At 42.7% G+C, this 25,961-nt stretch overlaps 1 long non-coding RNA gene across 1 annotated transcript; it reads right to left on the bottom strand.

Moving 5' to 3' along the window:
* Positions 1 to 932: 932 nt before the first annotated feature.
* Positions 933 to 5,310, bottom strand: LOC126418407 (uncharacterized). Its single transcript, XR_007575846.1, has 3 exons — positions 5,172 to 5,310; positions 1,524 to 1,712; positions 933 to 1,411 (listed from the first exon to the last, which is right to left on the bottom strand). It is a non-coding gene; the product is annotated as an uncharacterized LOC126418407 (long non-coding RNA).
* Positions 5,311 to 25,961: the final 20,651 nt, after the last annotated feature.

Here is a 25,961-nt window from a genome sequence, read left to right as displayed (position 1 = left end):
CACTTAAATTTTTGTAACTGCAGTTGAGTCATTCAACGTCAAGTGACGCAATCTGCAAGATGCTCTCAGCATGACCCCTTCAATTTTGTTGAAATCTGTACATGATGTTCCTAAAGGATGTGCATAAACTTCTGCTAAGGCTCAGCTTCATTTGTAACTTAGTGTATTCGTATGTACTAGAGCTGTTTCCACAAGGGCTACTTTCTTTGGATTGGAAACACATGTAAGATAAGCTTTCTGACCTAATAGAGCTATGATTCCATAATTTGCAATCCTAGCACGTTTTTGCACAGAATAAGGAAATATCCTAAATCCAGTTAAGGGAGCAAAGCCCACGGCCCAATGTCTCTTCAAATATGCTGCAAAAACTTTGTCACAAAAAGTTTTCCCCATATTTTAACGAGGGATAAGTAGTGAGTAAAAGGCATTGGAAACACAGTCATTTGTCAGTAAATTGTCTTGTCTACCTATCGTTTTGGTGTCACATCAGTTAAGGGGGCTGGTCCACGAATATTAGAGGAAACGTTGAAAAACTCGTTTGTTTTCTAACCATTGTAACTCAAAGAATAAGATTTGTAAGCCCATATAATGCTTACCATCTTTTGGGAACATTTTTATGTATGAACTACAGCTTTAGCTCTCACACTTTTTTTAAATTGTATTTCTTTGTTGCTAATTATTTATGTACATTATAGGTACACATTACTCAAAATACAAAGAAAGTAGGTTTATTTTTTTCCTGTAAGTTCTTCACACTATTACCTTTAAAAACAGATTACTGAAAAGATGGTACTGTTATAAATTGTGGTACAAAAAAAATTTAAGTATGATTGTTAAAAATTTTGGAAATACATTCAGGGCTTTTCTTCAAAAAAGTATTTTATTTCCAAAGTTAAGTCAAAAGAGTAATCTTACTTTTTAGTTAAGCGTGTTTTAAGACATTATACAAAATTTCAGCTCTCTACCTTTAATAGTTTTTAGTCAAAGTGTACCAGAACATGAAATAATTTAACTTTTGGGAAATTGATGTTAAAGTTAAAACTTGCTTTTTCTATTAAACTTGCATGGCACTAATGCATTCCAGGTCTATATTCATTTTGTTTTCTGTGTTGTTCTTCCTCCTTTCTCCTTTCCACACCAATACTTCTTCGTTCTTTGGTGGCTTCCAACACTGATTTTTCTGCTTCGAAGAGTCTCTTTCAGTCAATGGCTATTAGAACACTATCCATATTTAGTCCACCAGGCACTCCCATCAGTACCACAACATTAAGTCTTGACACTGCACTGTCATTGAAACATGGAACAGCATCTAGCACATCTACCTGTTTTCAAAGCATTTAGTCCTACTAGAAGAGTTTTTGGCATCTGTTCCCATTCGCTATTGTTGAAACTTTCATTTGGATTTTGAGTCCTACCAAGTAAACATTTCGCTATTAATCTTGTGTCACTAAGATCCCTATATATAGGTTTTATAACATTCATCACAGCAAATGGCAAAGAATGATTATGGTTGTAGGTCTCACCTTGAGTAACAGCCCCCTGGTAACCACACCATAAATCACTGCCAGGTGGGCAGAGTGCATGATATGGGTTGTCATTTGTGGATGATTTATGAAAGAAGGTAGCCCATACTGTCTTTTTGACCATTTTTGTTTAGTCTTATGGCTTGTCCATAATAATTCAATAAGAAACTCATGCATACAGTTACTTGGCTGTAAACAAAATATTTGTGCCAAAGCAACAGCAAACAATGACTAACTCTCTGTATACACAAAGGCTAAGCAACTGTGAAGCTTTTGCAAATTAGCCAACTTAAGGGACTAAACAGTCATACAACAAAATTTTATCTTTAGTAGAGCTAATTGTGTGCCATGGGGACATCATGGTGCAAGCAGCCACTTTTAAATTTCTCTAATTTTGATACTTTCTGTGGTCTACTTTCCTGGAAGGAAACTTTTTCTTCTTAAGAAAACTACAAATAATTATTTAAGGCAAATTAAAAAAATTGATTTTTTGATAGTTGCTCATGTACAAGTCCCATTAAGGTGAAAGGATTCGGTTTACAATTGGAAAAAAACAAACAAACAAACAAAAAAACCTAATGGTGAGTGTGAATCTGCTGCACCTATGGTCACAAACCACTTTGTAAAACCCAGTCTAAAAATAATGCTTATGATCAATGTAAATGCACCCTTTCAGCGGTGTTAAGATTTATGAAATCAGAGGTGTCAATTAAAGTATAGAGATGCTTGAAGATAAGAACATTTGTTACTTTTGGATACTTTGAGGCTCATAAAAATATGGAATACACGTGTGTCTTTCTGATAGGCAGACAGACAATTCACTGAAAAATGATTATGTTTCCAGCATCATTTACTCACTACCTATTCCTTGTTACGAGATGGAGATTTGTTGTAAGTTTGAAGAGATTGTGCGGCTATTACTTTCTGACCTCTTTTTATGTTATTTCTCTATTCTATCCAAAAGTTATGTTAGGTGTCCGAACAGAAGAATTGTAGCTATATTAGGTCAGGAAACTTGAAGATCTTTCCCATGAGCCGGCCGGAGTGGCCGTGCGGTTCTAGGCGCTTCAGTCTGGAACCACGCGACCGCTATGGTCGCAGGCTCGAATCCTGCCTTGGCGATGGATGTGTATGATGTCCTTAGGTTAGTTAGGTTTAATTAGTTCTAAGTTCTAGGCGACTGATGACCTCAGAAGTTAAGTCGCATAGTACTCAGAGCCATTTGAATCTTTCCCATGCATTTCCATTTCTGAGTAAATCAGCCTCTGTGAAAGCGGCAGCAGTATACACACAGAGATACAGATGGAATTAAACTTGGCAAATGTTCACGTGGGTCCCTGTGGTAAATACTGAAGAATTTTCAACAAATTGAAGGTGGGAGAGTTGGGGACCTCATGGTCACTTGACCCATTTTCCTCTGTCCAACTTGCATGTCGAAGATGTAACTGTATAGTATGGGTGACAAAAGCAGTGAATCTTGGGGGAGGGAGGGGGGGAAGAGGAGGAGGAGGGGGAGAGAGAGAGAGAGAGAGAGAGAGAGAGAGAGAGAGAGAGAGAGAGAGAGAGAGATATGCTGCCAGCACAAGATGGTAATCTTGGATAGAATGTTCAGTTACTTCCAGATACGGATCATCTATACTCTGCATATCAATTAAAGTGCATGACAGAGGGTATGTCCGATTGTACCAGTTTTACGCTCTCTTCCTGTTCCGTCCACGTTTGGTAACCAGGAAGAATGACTCTTTAAATGCCTCTGTGTGTGCTATAAGTAATCTAATCTTGTCCTCAAGATTCCTATGTGAGTGTGAATCAGGGGGAGGGGGGGGGGGGTTAGTATGCTCCTAGAGTCATCATCTGAAGGCGGTTCTTGAAACTTTGTAAGTATAGTTGACATGTATCTTCAAGAGTCTACTAGTACAGTTTTTTTCAGCACACCTGTGACACTCTCCCATGGATCAAACACATATGTGACCATTCATGCAGCTCTTCGCTGTACAGGTGCAGTATCCCGTGTTAGCCCTATTTGTGATGGGTCCCAACAGCAGTGCGTTATATCTACATTTCAGATGATATTCTCAAAAATATGGAATCTAATTCAAGAAATGAAGGTAAAAATCAAATAATTAGGAATAATATACTCTTACTTCTCCTTTTGGCAACCAAATACCATTCTCAAGTATTTCCTGTCACAGAGATTCTGATAACAGTAATAATTAACCAACTAGTACATCATGATCATAAATGTTGCAATGTTTCAAGCAAGTGATTCCTTAGAGGAATAGGTCATTGTATTTTTCTTATTAATCATTTTGTGCAATTTAATTTTTATGACCAATGAATACACCCATAAAAAGTCTGTTGGAAGTGTGTGGAAACTGACTTAGCAAAACATAAGTAAGCACCAGGAAGAAAGGCCAACAAAACTATCAACATAGGTCCAACATACATACATAGATACATTAATAACTCCTTGTTCCATGGATCATGAGTATGACATTTCGTAATGATGTGGAACAAGTCACTATAATATAAGTTTTCTTTACACAAAATAAACGGGTCTAATTAACCTTTTTTTACAGCTACTACTTCATATCTAAGAATTCATTTATTGAGTAGGAGTTGTCATTCAGAAATTCTTTTAATTTGCTTTCAAATGTTGGTTGCCTATCTGTCAGACTTTTAATACTATTTGGCAAATGACCAAAGCTCTTTGTGGCAGCATAATTCACCCCTTTCTGTGCCAAAGTGAGATTTAATTCAGAATAGTGAATATCATCCTTTCTTCTAGTGTTGTAGCTATGCACCTCACTGTTATTTTTGAATTGGGATAGGTTATTAATGACAAATTTCATAAGTGAATATATGTATTGTGAAGGTACTGTGACTATCCTGAGTTCCTTAAATAAATGTCCGCAAGGTGATCTTGGGTGGGCTCCTGGTATTATTCTGATTACATGCTTTGTGCAAGGAATATTTTCTCTCTTAATGACGAACTGCCCCAAAATATGATTAAAAATCCTAGTTTTATACGTGCAGGTATCAGTTCCTGATTATTTCATAAGAACCCGGTTACCCAAGGTCCACAAAGAGTGTTATGAAGGATAATGGGGAAATTTTGAAGGAGATTAAATCACAATTTCTGTGGAATGCCCAGAAATTTTACCGACCAATCAGATATGTCACTTGAAATAATGCGCCGCAACAATTTCAGTAGCAGAATAGTTGCTTGAAATGAAAAATGACTAATGTACAGGGAACTGTACACTGTCAATTTACCATGAATGCCACAGTGAAAAAAATCTATACACATGAAAGCCATCATACTTTGAAACAGCATGTAAAAGATATATTCTGCAACATTACTCATGGATATGTACCGTTAATTAACGTCATGCATATGAAGACCGTATCTACGTAAGTGATGGAGAAAATTATAAGATAAAAACACAGATCATATGTAAATATTAAATAGCCTCACTTCTTGGGTAAGTGAAAATGAAATATAGCTTGTGTGCCTACACTAGTGTCAAAACGTAACGAGTAGCAAGTCACGTGAAAAACGAGATGGCAAAACCTACAACAATTAGTGCCAATTTTCATTTTTTCGTGCCTTATACCTACTCGAATTCAACAAACACATAAGCGTACCCAATAGACATAATTAATCCATAACTGCCGTACAAGAATCGCAATGAAATATACGACGTCCACCAGCCAAACCTACTTCAAAACTATCATTCCCAATCGCCTGCTTTTCAACAACGAAAAACATTACTTCGCTCACACTTCCAACAGCTTACTCTTGGTGTCATAGATGTAGCTTTCACGCGCAGGCGTGACAATATTAAATTAAACTGTGCCTAGTATAATCACGAAATTCAGATTAAAACCTAATTTTTCTGTAACATAATTTTCAAAATGTTTGATCTCGTCCTGTATACAGAAATTTATATTTTATTTGTGCTCTTAAATCCAGCATAACAATTTAACAAATGAATAATCAGATTTCCAAAGATTACATGCCTAAGCTTGGCGCAATGTATACTGTGACAAGCTTCCCCCCACTTCCAGCAGTTCGCGTATAGTTCGAACACTCGCCTGCACGCGGTGCGAGGATAGCCAGAATCAATACGCGTTCTGCTTGAGAAGCAAGCTTTAATAAACGAATTCCTCATGTTTCGAAATAATTTGTGACTAATATAGCTGCGCGTGTAAAGCGTGAAAAATCTAAGGGCCAAGTTCTTACTTAAACTATCTCCGGAGTGCTGCGCGCAAGACATTGCACTGATAAAGTGCAACGGCAACGGCGCGGAATACGGAATGCGGATTCTGTGTTTATAATGCGTAACTTCTGTAACAAAGAGCAAATGTGTCCTAAAGCAAATAAAATAATGCTAATGTGACAGATAACTTTTTCGTATGCCGAAAGTTATCGGAAAAAATGTTTGTTCCTCGAACTGGTCATGAGCCTAACAATTTCGAAATGTGACGTTTATAATTACGGCCGCACTAGCTTTCTATATCTAAATCTTTCTGTAAAAAAAACGCGCTTACCATCTCGCGCACCTCAGCTGTCTGTAATCTACTAGAAGAGGAAAAATTTGCTATGCACTTGCATTTCGAACGGAATACAAATGCCAAATGTGACTGTGCCATCCTGTCTCTCACATGGATGGGAAAAGTACCCGACGAACTACCAGAGGTAAGTAAATGCGGCAGCTGTAGTCGAGTCCGCAGACCAAATGTTAATACTTGAGAAGAGATCCTGTGAAGGTGTATGTTAAAATTCATTAACATTACAATGAGATTGTCGTGCTGTCAGTTGCATGCTAATTTACATGCGGCTTTGTTCTTTAACGTTAGTTGAAATGAAGTTTCATAACGACGAACCGATTTCCTGTAAAAAAAAAAAAAATAAAATAAAAAAAATGCTATGCTAATCACGTACATTCAATAGACTTTAAGATTAGAATAGTTGTCAATACATCGCCTCAAGCAAATCATAATATTCACGGTAATCTTACTACCCATATACTAGAGATACAGCGATCCGTTAAATCGTACGTTTCTCAAAATGTGTTTCGCGTCTCATTAAATTACTCGGTGATCTGATCGCGTGACGATGTAATTTCGTAAGAAAAGTTTAGCTCGTGCTTCATAAAAACCGATGAGACAGTAAACATCAGAAGGCACAAACGATATTATTAAAATAATACAAAACACACCAGCTAAACGCGGAACTGGTACTCGTTTACATAGAGTGCATATCAATAGCGTCGTACGACATATGAGGCGTAGCTCTTCTACACAAGCTTATTTCTCACAGACATATAAAATGACGCATGGGATGTTCCATTTCATTAATTAGAATGCCTGCTTTGAACTACAATTACACAATAATCTGTACACAAATTATATGTGACACTAAAAATTTCAACGCATCAACAGAGTGCCAACAAGGAAGAAGCTATTCATTTGCAATATTTAATTGTATTACGACAGTAGCTTGACTACACTTCGCTAATTTAAAGCATATATTAATTAGTGATATGTGAATTTGACGCCTCTTTATCTGATAAAGCTGACTGATTTTTCTCTCGAAATGAGAGCTACAGTAGAGGGGAACTTTTTGATGGCAGTATACTTATGCAGTGTTATAAATATGGCCTCGCGTGACATTGCCCTTTTTATATGTAGGAAATAATTTCTCATATAAGATATTTTCTTGTTGAAGGTTAGAATGCGTAGCTCTTCATTTGAACGCTGCCACAACGATACAGAGTACATGATAATTCTGTGAATAACATAGCGAAGCAGCGAACCGCCGTATTTTTATTGTATCCCTTCGTTCTTTTCTTTTCGCATGGCAAACGTTCTTCGTTGACAATAAACAAATACTACGAGAGAGGTATAGAATTATAATGACACTTAGCCGGCCGATATGGCCGAGCGGTTCTAGGCGCTTCAGTCTGGAACCGCGCGACCGCTATGGTTGCAGGTTCGAATCGTGCCTCGGGCATGGATGTGTGTGATGTCCTTAGGTTAGTGAGGTTTAAGTAGTTCTACGTTCTAGCAACTGATGACCTCAGATGTTAAGTCCCATAGTGCTCAGAGCCATTTGAACCATTTTTAATGACACTATTTCTTCTAACCGAGGAAATCTCCTCATAGAAGCCACGACGCAACATGTGAGGTGAATGGAGAATGCTTTCCGCATTCTGTACTTTATCGTAGCGCAAAGATATTGCCCTCGCCAGGGACAAAACAAGACGAGATAAAAGTAGAAAGAAATTCAGCTCGCCCCTGCAACAATCATTTTCGTTTCACTATGCCGAGCAGTGCAGTGATCTGACTGAATCGTATTCGGAAGGACTGGGCCTCAAATCTTCCTTCGAAAATCCTGCTTTGGGTTTCTTGTGGCTCCGTCGAATCTCTCCAGGCAAGTAGGCCCCCGACGGGTTCTTCCTCGAATGGGCACACAGTCGAAAAACAAGGAAATAAAAAAACGTAACATTCAGGACAATTTCATTCATCATGGCCCAATAAAGGCGAACTAATGGCCTACGACAGGAAACTTGCTCTCTCACCCGTGCTCAACCGTCTGCAGAATTCGTAGAATCAGAGTTCAATAATTAGGGCGTTTTTATGCTTCCACAGCCGTACTGGAGAATGAAAGAATTGAGAATAATAGTGGTACTACGCGCTCTTCATCAGATCACCATAACACAATTTAAAGAAAAATAACGTAGGTTGTTACTTGTAAAGGAAGGAGGAACTCTACACAAACGACCGTCACGTCGTCATGACATTGTTTTATTTGCCCCTAAACCTGCGTCTGTTAAAGGCTATGCAACTTAATTTTACGGGATCTGCCAGCGAGAAAGACGCTTTGAATGATTTTGGGTTGCTCAGTAAAGCAAGAGGAAACCAGCAGCAAGTACATAAAATAGGGACAGTGCAGTTACAGTAATCCACGTGCCTCCCGACAAGGTGCGCTTGAAACATGACATCTAATACCGCACGAAAACCACTTCGAAAATTCTAGGAATACATTTTCTGCATAGAATCTATGACTGTTCTTCAGGATCCTCCGTATCACTACGGTACAGCCGTGTAGATGAAGTTAGACGCCGGCCGCGGTGGTCTCGCGGTTCTAGGCGCGCAGTCCGGAACCGCGCGACTGCTACGGTCGCAGTTTCGAATCCTGCCTCGGGCATGGATGTGTGTGATGTCCTTAGGTTAGTTAGGTTTAAGTAGTTCTAAGTTCTATGGGACTGATGACCACAGCTGTTAAGTCCCATAGTGCTCAGAGCCATTTGAACCATTTTTTTTTTTTAAGTTAGACGAACAGTAAAATGCGCAAAGGTAAATAAAGAAAACCTGGCTAATAGGTTGCATGAGGAAGCAATTCGATAACGGATGTGTGATAACTGGTGCATTGCCGCGATGAAACAAAAGTTTCTTTTTAGCTAAATGCGGCCGTTTTTGCTTGATTTCATCACAAACGCTGCATTCAGTTCGCTTAATCCTCCCTATTGAATGCATTTCATTTTTGAAGATAATCGCCTGGAACCGCGTGACCGCTACGGTCGCAGGTTCGAATCCTGCCTCGGGCATGGATGTGTGTGCTGTCCTTAGGTTAGTTAGGTTTAAGTAGTTCTAACTTCTAGGGGACTGATGACCTCAGATGTTAAGTCCCATAGATCTCAGAGTCATTTGAACCATTTTGATAAAATAAGGGAAATCAGAGTTCTTACGGAAAGATATAGGTGTTCGTTCTTTCCGCGCTCTATACGAGATTGGAATAATAGAGAACTGTGAAGGTGGTTCGATGAACCCTCTGCCAGGCACTTAAATGTGATTCGCAGAGTATCCATGTAGATATAGATGAATCGCACGAGTGATTTTTAAGCAGTTTCCTTTGAAGACTGATTGCACTTCCCCAGGATTCTACCACAAAACGGAAGTCTACCACCTGCTTCACCCCCTCAACTGAACCTATGTGATAATTCCATTTCATATCCCTACAAAGACTTACAAATGGTTCAAATGGCTTTGAGCACTATGGGACTTAACATCTATGGTCATCAGTCCCCTAGAACTTAGAACTACTTAAACCTAACTAACCTAACGACAGCACACACATCCATGCCCGAGGCAGGATTCGAACCTGCGACCGCAGCAGTCGCGCGGCTCCGAACTGAGCGCCTAGAACCGCTAGACCACCGCGGCCGGCAAAGACTTACACTTAGGTATGTGTATGAGTTGGTTAATTCTACTCATTAATATTACAGTCACGGGATACTATGTTTCTTCGTTTTGTGAAGCGGACAATTTTACATTTCTGAACATTTCAAGTAAGTCGCCAATCTTTGTACCACTTTGAAATCTTATCCAAGATCTGACTGAGTATTTATGCAACTTCTTTCAGACAGTACTTCATTATAGATAACTGCGTCATCTGCAAAAGCCTGATTTTACTATTATTATTGTCTGCAAGGTCATTAATATACAACATGAACAACCAGGGTCCCAACACACTTCCCTGGGACACACCTGTAGTTACTTCTACGTCTGACGATGACTCTCCGTCTGAGATAACATGCTGTGTCCTCCCTACAAAAAAGTCCTTAATCCAGTCACAAATTTCACTTAATACCGCATATGACCGAACTTTGGCAATAAGCGTAGGTGTGGTACTGACTCAAATGCTTTTCGGAAATCAAGAAATACTGCATCGACCTGACTGCCTCGATGCAAAGCTTTCAGTATGCCATGTAAGAAAAGTGCAAGGTTGGGTTTCACGTTATCGATGTTTTCTATCCATGCTGGTTGGCATTGAGGATGTCATGCTGTCCAAGATACCTCATTGCGTTTGAACTTAGAATTTGTTCCAAGATTCTACAACAAATCGATGTCAAGGATACTGGACTATAGTTTTATGGATTACTTCTACCATCCTTCTTGTAGAAAGGTGTGATTCTTGCTTTTCTCCAAGATCTGGGCACGGTTTTTTGTTCGAGAGATCTACGATAGATTATACACTCCTGGAAATTGAAATAAGAACACCGTGAATTCATTGTCCCAGGAAGGGGAAACTTTATTGACACATTCCTGGGGTCAGATGCATCACATGATCACACTGACAGAACCACAGGCACATAGACACAAGCAACAGAGCATGCACAATGTCGGCACTAGTACAGTGTATATCCACCTTTCGCAGCAATGCAGGCTGCTATTCTCCCATGGACACGATCGTAGAGATGCTGGATGTAGTCCTGTGGAACGGCTTGCCATGCCATTTCCACCTGGCGCCTCAGTTGGACCAGCGTTCGTGCTGGACGTGCAGACCGCGTGAGACGACGCTTCATCCAGTCCCAAACATGCTCAATGGGGGACAGATCCGGAGATCTTGCTGGCCAGGGTAGTTGACTTACACCTTCTAGAGCACGTTGGGTGGCACGGGATACATGCGGACGTGCATTGTCCTGTTGGAACAGCAAGTTCCCTTGCCGGTCTAGGAATGGTAGAACGATGGGTTCGATGACGGTTTGGATGTACCGTGCACTATTCAGTGTCCCCTCGACGATCACCAGTGGTGTACGGCCAGTGTAGGAGATCGCTCCCCACACCATGATGCCGGGTGTTGGCCCTGTGTGCCTCGGTCGTATGCAGTCCTGATTGTGGCGCTCACCTGCACGGCGCCAAACACGCATACGACCATCATTGGCACCAAGGCAGAAGCGACTCTCATCGCTGAAGACGACACGTCTCCATTCGTCCCTCCATTCACGCCTGTCGCGACACCACTGGAGGCGGGCTGCACGATGTTGGGGCGTGAGCGGAAGACGGCCTAACGGTGTGCGGGACCGTAGCCCAGCTTCATGGAGACGGTTGCGAATGGTCCTCGCCGATACCGCAGGAGCAACAGTGTCCCTAATTTGCTGGGAAGTGGCGGTGCGGTCCCCTACGGCACTGCGTAGGATCCTACGGTCTTGGCGTGCATCCGTGCGTCGCTGCGGTCCGGTCCCAGGTCGACGGGCACGTGCACCTTCCACCGACCACTGGCGACAACATCGATGTACTGTGGAGACCTCACGCCCCACGTGTTGAGCAATTCGGCGGTACGTCCACCCGGCCTCCCGCATGCCCACTATACGCCCTCGCTCAAAGTCCGTCAACTGCACATACGGTTCACGTCCACGCTGTCGCGGCATGCTACCAGTGTTAAAGACTGCGATGGAGCTCCGTATGCCACGGCAAACTGGCTGACACTGACGGCGGCGGTGCACAAATGCTGCGCAGCTAGCGCCATTCGACGGCCAACACCGCGGTTCCTGGTGTGTCCGCTGTGCCGTGCGTGTGATCATTGCTTGTACAGCCCTCTCGCAGTGTCCGGAGCAAGTATGGTGGGTCTGACACACCGGTGTCAATGTGTTCTTTTTTTCCATTTCCAGGAGTGTAGTTGGAATAGGGGCTAATTCAGCTGCAAATTCAGTATAAAATCTCTTAGGGATTCCTTCGGGCCCTGGAGCTTTGTTCAGTTTTAACGATTTCAGCTCTTTCTCAATACCACTGACAATAATACTTATTTCATTAATCTTTTCAGTGGTACGAGGTTAAACTCGGGCAAGTCTGTTGCGTTTTCCTTTGTAAAGGAACTTTTGAAAATGATATTAAGCATTTCAGCTTTTGCTTTGCTGCTCTCAATATCAGTTCCTATCTCATTCACTAGGGACTGGTCACTAACTTTGGCAGGGGTGGCGGCAGGAAGGGCATCCGCCCCCCCCCCCCCCCTACAGCTTAACCTTGCCAATTCCGATTAACCATACCGACCGTGCGTCATTGCGGGAACAAGGCACAAGCAAACGAAAGAAAGAAAGCAAAGAATATCTACTTGAGTAACTAAATCACAAACACCAATTTATTACAGATTGATCGTAGATTACGCAAAGGACAATGGTAGTTTACTGAAGTTCTCAAAAAGGCACGTTTATTTGCGCTGATATGCAACGAAATTCAATGGTAATGTATTCTTTGGCAGAACTGAGAACTACAAACGCTGATTTGCTATGAAATAAATTATGTATCCAAGAAGTCGTACTGGTAACGTACGAAAATATAGTTTTGTAAGCTTCCGAAACTCTCAAAAATAACGTATTTCTGACGTAATTGTACAATGAAATTAGAGAACGATTATTTTGTGCGGGGATTCAGCGTGAAGAAGGTTTGAAATTACGTGTTAAGTTTGTTGGAAGTCGCTAAGTGCTCTCATTCTCAAATAATGAGTCAGTATAGCGTGGGTAATTTGCGCGTCATGAGCAGCTCTACCTCAAGAACCTTACGCGGTTTATAACTTTGATGCTGGAGTTATTGCGCTAAAGACTGAATAGCATTTTAAATTCGGTTAAGAATTATATGAACTACAGAAATTCAAACTGTTGCCCCTAGGAAACGTTAGATAGGCAACCTGCAGCTGGGATTTTGCACCGTGCACCGTTTTAGACGTTTAGCAATACAGATCTCCCACACGGTATGGGCCATGCGTCTTGCACCAATCATTATCAACGGTCAAAGCTGGTTAACTAGCGACGTCCCGCCTCTTTCACCACACAGCTGTCTGGGACAGACACCTCAGGTATCGTCTCTACACTTGCGCCTTGCGCTGCATCTGGTGGTAACATTTGTGGGTCGTACAAGGGTGTGAACGATAACTGTTTACGAGGCCTGTTAAAAAATCCGGAACTTTGTTCACAATACAGGGTGTCCACAATGAGACTCCAACATTTGAACTCATACAATGTGAGAGGAAACACAATTTATTGACGAACAAATACAGGGAAACCATACAGCAGCTCATCAAGTTTTCATACACAGGTGGACTTGAACATGGGCGCCACGGGTAGCGCGAAGAATATCAAGTCTATAATCGATTTCGTGCCATGTGTTGCGGTGCATCTGTTCTGTGACAGAGTTGATGACAATCCTTATGCGCTGTTTCAGTTCTTGCAGGTCCTTTACTGGTGTAGCGTATACCTGGTCTTTCACATAACCCCACAAGAAAAAATCGAGAGGGGTTATGTCGGGCGAACGTGGCGGCCAAGGAATTGGACCTCCACGGCCAATCCATCGTTGCGGGAATGTGTCATTTAAAAATTTTCGGACATAAAGGCTCCAATGGGGTGGTGCACCGTCCTGTTGAAACATCACATTTGGCTGCAGGTCTGTTATCTGTGGCACGGCAAATTGTTCCAACGTGCCCAGGTAGATGGCTCCATCCACAGTCGGTTCCTGAAAGAAAAACGCCCAACAATGCGATTTATCATCAAACCACACCACACATTAACTTTAGGACTGTCGCGCATGTGTTCCCTAGGTGCATGTGGATTTTCGGACCTCCAGATGCGCACATTGTGACGATTGACAGCCCCTGACACGTGAAAGGTTGCCTCGTCAGTAAACATCACTTGTGATAAAAATGTCTCGTCCGCGGCAATGCGATCTAACATGACATATGCAAATTCTTCTCGCTTTGGTCGATCATCAGGCTTGATTTCTTGCACAACCTGCACTTTATAAGCGTACAAACGTAATCGCTGATGAAGCACTTTGTGCACTGTTGAACTTTTCATACGCAGTTCTCGTGCTGCCTGTCGCACTGACTTCTGTGGACTTCGTTCGAATGACCGCCGCACTTGTTCCACACGATGTTCGCTGATCCCAGGTTTACCACCACCATGCCCTTTCGCAACACTCCCAGTAGCCAAAAACCGATCACACCACTTCTTTATAGTCTTGAACGACGGGGGAGCTTTGTTGTAAACTCGACGAAAGTTTCTTTGCACTTGGGTCGCCGATTTTGTCTCTGCATACCACCAGACCACTTGTGCACGTTCCTTCACATCCTCCATTTTGCGAAAACAATTGATTGCGGTTGCACTACGGCCACTTGGCGTATCAAATTTGCACACCACAAACTTGTTGAGTCGCTCTGTCTGCCCCTTCAGGATTCACGGTCCACCATCTGAAATGAGAAAGATATAGGGTATTAAAATGTTGGAGTCTCATTGTGGACACCCTGTATTTTTCTACACTTACCTTTTACTTATTGTGCATGGTCTCGTTCGAAATACTCTCCTCCACAATTGATTCACCGCTCCCAGCGCTGTTTCCACCTCCGGAAGCAGTCTTGGTACGTCTCTTGCTGGATCGCGCGAAGCGGCGTCTGCGAATTTTATTTTATCTCGTTTATCGTCGCAAATCTTAAACCTTTCGACGGGTTTTTCAACTTTGGAAAATAAAAAAAAAAAGCCCGCAGGGGCCAGGTCTGGAGAGTACGGAAGATGAGGTAGCACAGTGATTTTGTTTTTTGTGCAGTAGTCACGCACCAACAGGGATGGATGTGCGGGAGCGTTGTCGTGATGGAAGAGCCATGAACTGTCTCGCCACATTTCAGGCCGTTTCTTTCTCACATTTTCTCGCAGGCACTGCAACATGTTCCGATAGTACTATCGATTAAGAGTTTGTCCCTGTGTCCCGAATTCATCATTAAGTAAACTTTCAAAGTCAAAGAATACTATCAGCATGGCTTTGAGATTTGATCTGACATGACGTGCTTTCCTTGGACTTAGAGAACCTTTCCCGACCCACTGTGAAAACTGGACCGTGGTCTCAACACTAAAACCATAGACCGTTTCTCATCATCAATTGCAGTTTTCTTTAGGAACGTCTCGTTCTCATTTTTGCGATCCAAAAGCTCTTCACAGATTGCGAGGCGGAATTCTTTCTGGTCTTGACCCCATGACCCGATGGACGAACGGAGGCAACACGATGCATTACAAGATACTGTGTCAGGATTTCATAACATGATCCAACTGAAAAGTTACATTCCTCTGCAATCTCTCGGACAGTCAGTCTTCGATTGGCACACCACCGTTTCCGTTGACGTTCCTGACACGAACGTCGTCGGTAGACGTCAAAGGTCGTCCTGAACGAAGGTCATCTTTAACTTCCGTCCGGACATTTTTAAACCGTGTGAACCATTCTTAATACCGAATACAGCTTAAACACTCGTCACCGTAGACTCCCTACATTATTTGATAGCCGGCCGCTGTGGCCGAGCTGTTCAATGTGCTTCAGTCCGAAACCGAGCGACTGCTGCGGCCGCAGGTTCGAATCCTGCCTCGGGCATGGATGTGTGTGATGTCCTTAGGTTAGTTACGTTTAAGTAGTTCTAGGGGACTGATGACCTCAGATGTTAAGTGCCGTAGTGCTCAAAGCCATTTGAACCATTATTTGATGTGTCTCTGTGAAGGTTTTCCTGATTTTCACGCAAAATTTAATGCAGACGCGTTGGTTCTCTAACTCTGCTATCTCGGAATTTTTTTGAACAAACCCCGTACAATGTACTGCTGTGTTGCCTGAGAAGTCAACGCGAACAATTTGATATAGGACACTTGCTGTCTATCAAGCCGGGGAAATAACCTCAAACTGTATTATCTGATACGTCCGACAGAACAGACACCACTGAAATACATATTTTTTAGTACATTTCTGTAAGAGCGCGACGGCTCCTTGACGTTTGTTTCAGTGCAGATGCACTAATATCGCCCGATCTCCAACTGGTATGACTAATTTGCGATTTGGGGGTTAATGGACGAGGGATACTGCGTGGCAGCATGCGATAAGTAGGAAATTTGGGTTGATCACGGACCGTGTCAGGATGGCCGAAGCGGACCAGGCAACACGCTCATGAGAAGCAGTAAATCCGTGTTCGAGTCACTGTCTGGCATAAATTTTCAACTTTCGTCATTGCATCACCGCAGTGCCCTGAGCGGCTGGAAGTCACGAATTCCCAGCCCCCCCCCCCCCCTTCCCTCTCTTTCCCCATTCTCTGTTTCCATAAACCTCGAACAGGCCTGCAGAAGGCGCCTAGGTAGGGTTGCCGTACGTCGCGGATTTCGCGGACAGTCCGCGATTTTATGCTCGAAGACGGGTGTTCTGGACGAAGAGGAAAATGTCCGCGAAAAAAGTGGCTAGTAAGTAAAAAAAGTATTTTTTACGCAAGTTTTGCCACTGGCCACCGATCAAGTGTTTCATAACTCCTGCAAACTTGACGATAGCCGTTGAAACCTGTTCTGATATTCCGTGTCACTTCAGAATCGCTCAGCTATTTTCAGAACAGACTGTGGAAGCAGTGCAATAATCGATTCTTTGCGATTGTTTCAGTTTCCCGCTGTTGGTTTATGTGGTGTGCGTACTGTAAGACCTTCGGTACACACACCATCAGATTATTTGACTTGTCGCTCTAACGAAGTACGCGAGTGTCAGCAATATGTCTCGTGCTCTTATCGTGGCGTGTTTATCTTCTGCCGTTAGGTCAGACGATAGAAATGCCACTTGCACGCTTAGAGTAGCAGATTGACGGTGACCAACTTTAAACAGAAGATGATTAATTTTCACACTCATTTATTAAAATAATAAAAACCATAGAAATTACTTAACTTGATTCTGGATGCTGTTTACAATTGACATTCTGAAGTTCATTTGGTCTTGGTACGTTAATCTTATAATAATCTTATTAGGCGCAGACTGAAACTTGACTTCCAATGGTTCAAATGGCTCTGAGCACTATGGGACTCAACTGCTGAGGTCATTAGTCCCCTAGAACTTAGAACTAGTTAAACCTAACTAACCTAAGGACATCACAAACATCCATGGCCGAGGCAGGATTCGAACCTGCGACGTAGCGGTCTTGCGGTTCCAGACTGCAGCGCCTTTAACCGCACGGCCACTTCGGCCGGCGAAACTTGACTATATACTGGTACAGATAAATGCAGACTAATGCAGACTGACTAATCGGAGGTCTGTACACACGTTATAATACCTCGAGCGTTCAGGTATCACTGCGCGAGTGTGATCCGCGAGAAGAAAAGGTTCTACGTTAGCAGCAATCTCATTGGCTGCATTACATATTAATACGCGGATCGGCGGAAGCAGAATTTGGTCGTCTCTAAGACAGCGCCATCTCGTAGTGCGGAGACGGACGAGCGCTGCGCCTGCGCTGTTGTGCTTAGCGGGGCGCGCTCTAGTGGGAAAGTTGTGTACGCGCTGACTACGCGGAACTATGTACACAACAGTCTACAACGTCTCTGCTGTCGGTATCTGTTATTCTTTGGCCGTGTAAAGTTAACAGGATAGCTTTAACATCAGTCAGTGCAATGCTTCAATTCCAATATAACATGAAAAACACAAATAGCACAGATTTTCATAGACTGATTCAGAATCGGAGCAAGTTTCTTTCTTCTGTCCAGGGCTCAGAGAAATATGACTGGCTTAAAGCATAAAGTGAAAGATATATATCAATTGTAGCAGCATGGTTGTGAACATGTTAGTAATTTGTGTTCAGTGCTTTAATTAAAAAGTTATTTAATGTCAATTGCAACTAATTTTTTTCATCATTGACCACTCCTTTATAGCCACCTTTAATGCTTGGATTAATTTTCCTTGTTAATTACAACTCCTTTGCTGACTGAATTACTGTTTGAATTATGGTAATTATGAAGATTTGGCTGACGTGCAGAAATATGAAAGCGCATTGTGTGATACCAGGTTTCAACCACATCTTCATAATTACCACTGTAAAGTAATGATGAAGATTCAACTGAAATGCAAACCGATGTTCACTTGCACAACATATCGGACCGTGTTTCAACCACATCTTTATCATCACCGAATTTTGTCTTTGATTTTTGTCCTTGGATTATGGCAACCCTACATCTAAGTTACGACACAAGCGGACAGCGGGATATTTTCAATATCTTCTCGCTCTCTTACGCCGCCGGCTTAGTCGGCTATGTAGCTAAAATTTTTCGTTTAAACTTTCCCGTAAGAATGAAAGAAAATGACCTTTGTAAACGTTGTACAAAAACTACCTACGTTTACGATACGATCTAAACGGAACCCTGACAAGCACAGTAGTTTCGTAGAAAGAAGGCCAGACAAACGAAACGATTTAATTGACAATTTTATGCTGTTAAATTCACAACATTTTGAGAAAAATTTACACAAACAAACGTCAGTTTTAAATTTTGTAAGCGCGAGAACAACGGGTTTTTAATATTCAAGAGTGCTTCTGAGCTCAAACATGATGAGGTATCTTGGACAGAATGACCTCAACCAGCACGGATTTCGGAAACATCGATCGAACTTTTCTCACATGACATACTGAAAACTTTGAATTAAGGCAACCAGGTAAATGCCGTATTTCTTCATTTACGAAAAGTAATAGGCTCGGTACCACACCTACGCTTATTGTAAAAAGTACCATCATATGATGTATCAAGTTAAATTTGTGACTGGATTGGGGAGCTATCGCGATAAGCGGGAAATCCGGGTTCTAGTCTCGGTCCGGCACAAATTTTCATTGTTCTCATTCCATTCTACAGCTGATGGTAGTCATTATTCGCAATTGCGAATTCATCTGCTGTGTTTGATAACGGCTGTGGTCGCCGCAGTGCATCGTCATCAGAATAACACGGGCACTGCAATATCGTATTTTGGTAGGGAGGACACAGCATGTTATCTTGGATGGAGAGTCGTCATCACAAGTAGAAGTAACTCCGGGTGTGCCCTAGGGAAGTGTGTTGGGACCCTTGCTGTTCCGGAAGTGGCCGTGCGGTTGAAGGCGCTGCAGTCTGGAACCGCATGACCGCTACGGTCGCGGGTTCGAATCCTGCCTCGGGCATGGATGTTTGTGATGTCCTTAGGTTAGTTAGGTTTAACTAGTTCTCAGTTCTAGGGGACTAATGACCTCAGCAGTTGAGTCCCATAGTGCTCAGAGCCATTATAACCTTGCTGTTCATGTTGTATATTAACTACCTTGCAGACGATATTAATAGTAAAATCAGGCTTTTGCAGATGATGCAGTTATACATAATGATGTACTATCTGAAAGAAGCTGCATAAATATTCAGTCATATCTTGATAAGATTTCAAGGTCATGCAGAGATTGGCACCTTGCCCTAAATGTTCAGAAATGTAAAATTGTGCACTTCACAAAACGAAGTATCCTGTGACTATAATATCAATTAGTCACTGTTGGAATCGGCCAACTCGTACAAATACCTGCGTGTAACACTTTGTAGGGTTACGAATGGAATGATCACATAGATTCAGTCGTGGGTAAAGCAGGTGGTAGACTTGGGTTTATTGGTAGAATACTGGGGAAGCGCAATCAGTCTACAAAGGAGACTGCTCAAGTGTGTGGGATCCGTACCAAACAGGACTAACAGGAGATATTGAACGTATATACAGCGTGAAAAGTATTTAAACTGACAAACTCTGGGAGGTTGTAGGAGACACCAAAATAAACATCTTTCCGTAATGTCATTTTTTCCTATGAGGACTATTTAAACCGGTAGAGAAATATTTCTCTGGCGGCATATTAATCGAGCCAACAAACACTTTTCCATTTTTTATGGCCAAGAGACAACACATTAACCCAACCCAATTTCAATTACAGAAGATTTTCGAAAATGCCTCCATTGACTCGTGAATAAAGGTCACACCGTCGGATCATGTTCTGTCTGACACGGGCAAATACCCCAGGAGTATCCTGAATTGTTCCTGCTGCTGCTACTATTCGGGCAACCAGATCCTCTTCTGACGCAACAGGAGTTGCGTAAACAAGGCTGCGCATCTCTCCCCACACAAAAAAGTCCTGAGGGGACATATCTGGGAATCGAGCAGGCCATGGTACAGGACCACCTCCGCCGATCCACGTTTCTGGGAACCGTCGGTCCAGGAATCGACGCACGTGACGACTGAAATGTGCCGGCGCCCCGTCATGTTGGAACCACATGCGTTGTCTTGTAGGGAGCGGGACGTCTTCCAGCAATTCTGGCAATGTTCTGGCCAGAAAATTGTAATGGCCTAGGAAGCAGATACGGCCCAATTAAACAGTCCCCAACAAAACCGACCCACACATTAACGAATAACCGCACTTGATGAGCGCTAGTAACTGTGGCATGTGGGTTACCCTCACTCCAAACATGCGAATTGTGCGTGTTGAAGACTCCATCACGCCCGAACATTTGTTGATCGGTAAACAACACAGAGAATGGAAATGTAGGATGCATTTCACACTGTTCCGGGTACCACTGCGAAAACTCTGCTCTGGGTGGATAATCAACTGGTTCCAGGTTGTGGAGACGCTGTAAGTGAAATGGACATAATAATTACTCTCGAAGGACTGTTCTTACATTCGTCTGATTCGTCCCCATGTTACGTGCAATTGCACGAGTGCTGATTGAAGGATCCTGCTCCACATGCTGCAAGACAGCTTCCTCAAATTGCAGCGTTCTTACCGTGCGACGGCGTCCCTGTCCAGGTAATCTGCTAAATGACCCGATCTCACGCAGACGTTGGTACACAGCAGCAAAGGTCTTATGATGCGGGATACGGCGATTAGGATATTGTTGTTGATAAACCCGCTGTGCAGCTCGTCCGTTATGGTGCGCTACGTAGTACGCACCAACCATATCAGTGTACTCACTCCAGGTGTATCGCTCCATTAGTAAACAGAGACAATGCACTACTACACTGGTGGACAGCAGTTGCCAACAACTGAAGAGCGTAATAAGCCCTCTAACAACTGAAGATCATAATGCGGCCTCTAACAAGTGAAGAGCGTAATACAACCTCCACCGGTTTAAATAATCCTCATAGGAAAAAAAGACATTAGGGAAAAATGTTTGTTTTGATGTCCCCTACAACCTCCCAGAGTTTGTCGGTTTAAATACTTTTCACCCTGTAGAGAGGGCGGCACGAATGTTCACAGGTTTGTTTAATCTGTGGGAGAGTGTCACAGACATACTGAAGAACTGCACTGGAAGACTCTTGAAGACAGACGTGAACTATCCCTAGAGAGTCTATTAACAAAGTTTCAAGAACCGGCTTTAAATGATTACTCTAGGGATATACTACAACCGCCTACGTATCGCTCACATGGGGATCGTGAAGATAACATTAGAACAATTACTTCACGCACAGAGGCATTCAATCATTCTTCCCGTGCTCCACACGTGAATGGAACAGAAAGAAACTGCAATACTGGTACAATGGGACGTACCCTCTGCCATGAATCTGACGGTGGTTTGCAGGGTATAGATGTAGATGTAGATTTAAGCGAAAATCTCGCGCAGTGCGCGTGTGCTGTACCGTAGATTTTGTACGCCGATTTGAGGCTGTTTTCCGGCTTGATAGAACACAGGCGTCTTACATCAATTTGTTCACCTCGACTTCCCCTACAATACTGGGGTACATTGTAATCAATTATCCTTTCATTCTGTACTCATATCTCCAAAAAGGGCAACATTTTCCCTGAGTTTTGGCCCTCAACTCACAAAGGAAACGCCAGCCGCGGTGACCGAGCGGTTCTAGGCGCTTCAGTCCGGAACCGCGCGACTGCTCCGGTCGCAGGTTCGAATCCTGCCTCGGGCATGGATGTGTGTCATGTCCTTAGGTTAGTTAGATTTAAGTACTTCTAAGTTCTAGGGGACTGATGACCTCAGATGTTAAGTCCCATAGTGCTCAGAGCCATTTGAACCATTTGAACCACAAAGGAAACCCAACACCAGAAAAGAGTAGCGAAATATAGGAAGACCCGTGAAGAATCAGTGACTGATGCAGAGACTGGCATTTGACTCTCAACATAAATGAATTCAACGTATTGCGCTTAAGCTGGCGTAAATACCAACTATTGTTCGGTTACACGAATGATCATCAGTCACTGCAAACAACAGCAACGTTAAAATATCTAGGAATATCTGAAACAAGTTGTAGGCTAAGAATATGAACTGAGTTCATTTGAGGAACGGTAACAAAATGTAACTCACCGATGAAGGAACTTAAAAGTTCCTTTTTTTTTTTTCAACGAGGATTGAGCAATTTTCGCCAGTCTGTGCCCAGTAGCAGGCTAGATCAAGAGATGGCAGGCGTCACAAGAGAGGCTTTGACGTCGAGAGAGGTTCACTGTTAAATTTCTGACAACTTACGTACCAAAAAGAGTAAGACACTATGTTACTTCCTCCCACCTACATCTCACGAAATTATCTCGACGGGACAAATGATAGAAATTCAGAATAGTTCTTCTGGCGAACTTTTCGCCAATATAATAGGGTAGTGGTATCCACTGATCTTCCGCCACATGTCGTAATGTTGGTTTGCACGTCGATAGAATGTGTCTCAACCCTGAGATTCTCGTGAGTCCCGTGAAATGCTTGATGAAATATTTACTCCACGAAAAGAGCCTTATAAAAACGTTCTCTTCGAGGCAGCAGGGTTTTTATCCACTTACGACTGAAGAGTGTGTGCTTTACCACTCGTAATTAATTAGAAGCCGTAAAAAGTCTTAAGGACTGTGGACTTCTTTACGAGTTTGTCTGGTGAGAGTGACTGTCACTAGGCGACGCCTAAACAAGAACGATGCACGTAACGTAAAAGATTTCTCGTAAAGTTCAGGCAGCTCATTGTTTAAGAGGAGATGTACAGAATTTTACTCCCGCCCATATGCATTAGTGTGTGTGTGTGTGTGTGTGTGTGTGTGTGTGTGTGTGTGTGTGTGTGTGTGTGTGTGTCGTGCATCTACGCCACACTGTGTTCTCTGCCTTGGCTTCCGGTGTATGAATTGAGATGCACACGTATTGTTTCATTGAAGGACGCCTACGACAATAGATGCGCGAAATTACTCTCTCTGTGAAAGAGGAAACGTGTATAAAGGAAAACTCAGTACAGTATGGCGGTGTAACACTCGGAAGATGAGAAAGGAAGTTTTCGTGACATGACACAATCGTCTTATTTCCCTCCGCGTGCGGCCTGTGTGCTGGTTCAAAGATCGCATCAGCAGAGAACACGCCTGAAATTATCGAACGGAGTTCTTGCAACTAAGGGGCTGCCAGAAGTAAACATTTCACAGCGTACGGCCTTCTTTTACTGAAAATGTTGTTCCTGTGTATGTTAATGCATACTGTACTGCGACTGTAGATATGCATGACTCAGGAGAAAATAGCGTACTTCACGTTTCTACATCAGAGTTTGTGAAAACTGTAATACCAAAAAATATACATCTGGCTGAAAGAATATGACAGATTATGCACGCGAAAAAACACAAATAGTTATGAAGATACTGGATAACACTTCCATAGCCACCGTTAGGATATTTTTATCCATTTATTCACATGACGGTTACGAGATATTAAATCTTGTTTTCTATTGCTACGTGGATCATTGTATCGGATAGCCAAAAATTAAATTGATACAGGTGCATCCCAACGTACTTCTGTTTGTGTAGTCCGATCATGAACAAAACTCTGTACGTGAAAATGAACTGCACCCCTCCGCGAAGCGTGTTTGTGAAAGACTGAAACAGCTAATTAGAGGACTGACGCAGAAACTCTTTTGTTCATTATTTAGAAAGAGCATCGCAGCCACGAGGAAACATAATAATGTTCTTGTTTTTGTGGTCTTCAGTCCGAAGACTGGTTAATGCAGCTCTCCATGCTACTCTATCCCGTGCAGGCCTATTCATCTCCTATTAGCTACTGCAACCTACGTCCTTCCGAATCTGTTTACTGTATTCATCTCTTACTCTGTAATTTTTACCTTCCACACTTCCCTCCAACACTAAAATCGTGATTCCCATGATGTCTCAGGATGTCTCCTATCAACCGATCCCTTCTTTTAGTCCGATTGTGCCACACATTTCTTGTTTCCCCAATTCTGTCCCGTACCTCCTCATTAGTGACGCTATATCCCCACCTAATCTTCAGCATTCTTCTGTAGCACCGCATTTCAAAAGCCTCTATTCTCTTCTTGTCTAAACTGTTTATCGTCCATGTTTCATGTTAACTGAATCTTCCATCGCTTCTTGGTAGAACAGCATTATAATAAATGAAAAGCGCTAGTTTGCTTTTGTTCTACAGTATAATTTTTATCGCGTTAACCGATTTTCGGCTTACAAGGCCATCTTCAGACATTTACTGACTGTTGTTGCCAAAGAAGTTACAATGTTTGTAAACAACATTGGAGAAATTACACATCTAAATTGGAGCAGAAACGTACAGTATACAACATCTTTAACAGTGTGGTCGTAACGCAATCCAATTGTTCAACTTTTCACTTTTTACATTGCATCGGCCACACTGTCACTGTTTCCATCTAGACGTGTAAGTTGTTCTCTAATGCCGATTGCAAACATTGTAACTTCTTTGGTGATAGTAGCCAGTAAATGTCTGAAGATGGCCTTGTAATCGGAGAACCGTTTAACGCAATGAAAGAAATACTGTAGAACAAAGGCAAACTAGTTCATGTTTCACTTTCATACGTGGCTAAACTCCATACAGATACCTTCAGAAAAGACTTCCTAACACTTAAATCTATCAGCCATGGCAGGGTCCTCTATTTATGAACGGAGTAGGTGAGTATGCAGAAACAGGGATCAATTGGAATGATTTTCCCCGACTCAAATGTAATACACTCAAGCACCAACGACGTGATGTAGGCATGTATACTCAAATACAGAGATATGTAAACAGGCAGAATACTGCGCTCCGCTCGGTAACGCCTAAATAAGACGACAAGCATCTGGCGCAGTTGTTAGATCGGTTACTGCTGCTACAATGGCACGTTATTAAGATTTAACTGAGTTTGAACATGGTGTTATAGTCGGCGCACGAGCGATGGGACACAGCGACTCTGAGGTAGCGATGAAGTGGGGATTTTCCCGCACGACTATTTCACGAGTGTACCGTGAATATCAGAAATCCGGCAAAACGACAAATCTCCGACATCGTTGCGGCCGGAAAAAGATCCTGCAAGAACGGACCACCGACGACTGAAGAGAATCGTTCAGCGTGACAGAAGTGCACCCATTCCGCAAATTGCTGCAGATTTCAGTGCTGGGCTATCAACAGGAGTCAGCGTGCGAACCATTCAACGAAACATCATCGATATGGGCTTTCGGAGCCGAAAGCCCACTCGTCTACCCTTGATGACTGTACGACACAAAGCTTTACGCCTCGCCTGGATCCATCAACACCGACATTGGACTGTTGATGACTGGAAACATGTTGCCTGGTCGGACGAGTCTCGTTTCAAATTGTATTGAGCGGATGTACAAGTACGGGTATGGAGACAACCTCATGAATCCATGGACCTTGCATGTCAGCAGGGGACTGTTCAAGCTAGCGGAGGCTCTGTAAGGGTGTGGGGCGTGTGCAGTTGAAGTGAAATGGGATCCCTGATACCTCTAGACACGACTCTGACAGGTTACATGTACGTAAGCATCCTGTCTAATCACCTGCATCTATTCGTGTCCATTGTGCATTCCTACGGACGTGGACAATTCCAGCAGGACAATGCGACACCTCACAAGTC

This window comes from Schistocerca serialis, chromosome 1 (assembly GCF_023864345.2).
Source record: "Schistocerca serialis cubense isolate TAMUIC-IGC-003099 chromosome 1, iqSchSeri2.2, whole genome shotgun sequence".
Lineage (NCBI taxonomy): Eukaryota > Metazoa > Arthropoda > Insecta > Orthoptera > Acrididae > Schistocerca > Schistocerca serialis.
This window is presented reverse-complemented; position numbering and strand designations above follow the sequence as displayed.